General features: G+C 36.1%; 2 non-coding genes across 2 annotated transcripts; one reads left to right on the forward strand and one right to left on the reverse strand.

The window, feature by feature from the left end:
* Positions 1-629: 629 nt before the first annotated feature.
* Positions 630-722, reverse strand: TRNAS-UGA (transfer RNA serine (anticodon UGA)). Its single transcript has one exon. It is a non-coding gene; the product is annotated as a tRNA-Ser (tRNA).
* An 885-nt stretch (positions 723-1607) lies between these two features.
* On the forward strand, positions 1608-1678 carry TRNAG-GCC (transfer RNA glycine (anticodon GCC)). Its single transcript has one exon. It is a non-coding gene; the product is annotated as a tRNA-Gly (tRNA).
* Positions 1679-2500: the final 822 nt, after the last annotated feature.

Genomic DNA, 2500 nt, shown 5'->3' on the forward strand with positions numbered 1-2500 from the left:
GAGAAGTTATTTTTGGGGGAGAAACTATGCTGTTTTAGGATTTGCGCGCTCCCTGGTTAGAACCCCTAAGAGGTCCAAATGGTTTGGACTTGAGTCGGCTGAAAAAAGACATACAACCTTGGCAAGAACGCCGTTCCGCAGAATATATGACTCATGCTCCTTTAGGTTCTTTAAATTCTGTGGGTGGGGTGGTTACCGAGATCAATGTAGTCAATTATGTCTCTCCTAGAAGTTGGTTAGCTACTTCTCATTTTGTTTTAGGATTTTTCCTATTCGTAGGTCATTTGTGGCATGCGGGAAGGGCTCGTGCAGCTGCAGCAGGATTTGAAAAAGGAATTGATCGTGATTTTGAACCTGTTCTTTCGATGACCCCCCTTAATTGAGACAAGAAATTCAACGTTTTAAGGTATAAATCAATTGGCTTCCATCATACATATTACATAAGGGGATCAGGTCATACGTAAAAAGTATTCCTTTTTTCTTGTTTTTTTTTCAACTCATTTCGATGTAATTTAATTTCTTTTTTTTTTCTGGCTCGGCTAGGTGAGATAGCCGAGCCATTCTCTTTTTTTTTTAATAGACCAAGCAAAACTAATAAAAGAAGGAAACAGTTCTATTGAACGAACAAAAGGAGAGAGAGGGATTTGAACCCTCGATAGTTCTGAACAAAGAACTATGCCGGTTTTCAAGACCGGAGCTATCAACCACTCAGCCATCTCTCCAACATAAGTCAATTTCTATTTTATTCTTATTCCCCCGAATAGAACATGGTTCTTTGAGCTGATACCATCCGAAATTGTCGAAAATTTTTAGGTGTAAGTTGATAGAGTGATCCATTTATCTGTATATTATATATAAATGATCTATCATGCCCATTTAAGTATTTAATTATTAATTAATAATTTCCCAGCAGTTCCATCTTTGAATAAAGCGGTAATAAGTGATATTATATAGAATCAATGAATTCTGTGGTAATAGTCTAAAATCCCTCCGTGATACATTTATTACTTTATAGTACAATGACTGATAAAGGGATCAAATGGTATATAGTTTGTTTGTTGATAGCTTGGAGGATTATACGTATGACTATAGCTTTTCAATTGGCTGTTTTTGCATTAATTTCTACTTCATCAATCTTATTGATTAGCGTACCCGTTGTATTTGCTTCTCCCGACGGTTGGTCAAGTAACAAAAATTTTGTATTTTCCGGTACATCATTATGGATTGGATTAGTCTTTCTGGTGGGTATCCTTAATTCTCTAATCTCTTGAACCTATTTGTTCCAGATCCAAAAATGACCCCTCCCCCGAATTTGAATTCTTTCGGGTTGTGAGACATAGTAAAATTGAATCAATATAACAAAAAAATTAAAAAGTTCCCCAAAAGACAAACAAAACAAATAACGAAAACAACAAAATTAGAGGGAGGGGTCACATCAAAATTTCTTCAAATTCAATGAAGTGAATCAAATAAATAAAGAAATTAAGAATTTAATCGGAATCGACTTGAAGAGAGTATCTGGTCCGACTCTACACAAATATCATCGAGACATATATTATATATCTATGTATATGCAGGGACATATTCCTTCGCACGAAGGAAAAAATGCGGATATAGTCGAATGGTAAAATTTCTCTTTGCCAAGGAGAAGATGCGGGTTCGATTCCCGCTATCCGCTCAAGGGAAAGTAAATTTATTTACTATGATAAAGAATTTGGTTATAGTTATAGTCGATCCCGATAGTGTAGTGATTCTATCCTTCGCGTTGTTTTATTTTCTCACTCCCCCAAAAAGAAAACCAAATAAATATTAATTTCAATATTTATTTAGTAGTATTTTATTTAGTTAATTTACTAGTTAACAGATTCAAAACTAAAATTTTGTCCAAAATTCAAATTTTGCGGAGACAGGATTTGTACTCGTGACCTCAAGGTTATGAGCCTTGCGAGCTACCAAACTGCTCTACCCCGCGTCGAAAAAAAGTTGGGAAGGGATTGACAAACAAAAAAGGAATGTGCCCTCTACCCTATCTGTACAAATAGAATACCCCATTTGTACAGAATGGTAAAGGGTCTATCTACGATCGACGATGATCATAGAAATGAAAATATTTTTTTATGCTTACCAACTCGATCTTGTTGCCCCTGGCAACAAACATGTATGAACCATTTCACGAAGGATATGTCCGGATAACCCAAAGTCTCGATAGTTAGCTCTCGGTCTTCCGGTCAAAAAACAACGTCGATGGAGACGCGTAGGTGCACTATTACGTGGTAGAGATTGTAACTTTCCATGAATTTCCCATTTATCACTCAACGATGCTACTTTGCTTATTTCTTCTTTTGAGGATCGACGAATCAAATGATATTTTTGTTCCAAATTCTTCTTCTTCTTCTCCCGCTGAATCAAACTTTTCCTTGCCATAATGGTTCAGTTCCTATTAGTATCAATGATACAAGTCGGATCCTAGATGTAAAAGTGTATAAGAAAGGGGGTTGCC

Source organism: Chenopodium album, chromosome 4 (assembly GCF_948465745.1).
Source record: "Chenopodium album chromosome 4, dcCheAlbu1.1, whole genome shotgun sequence".
NCBI lineage: Eukaryota > Viridiplantae > Streptophyta > Magnoliopsida > Caryophyllales > Amaranthaceae > Chenopodium > Chenopodium album.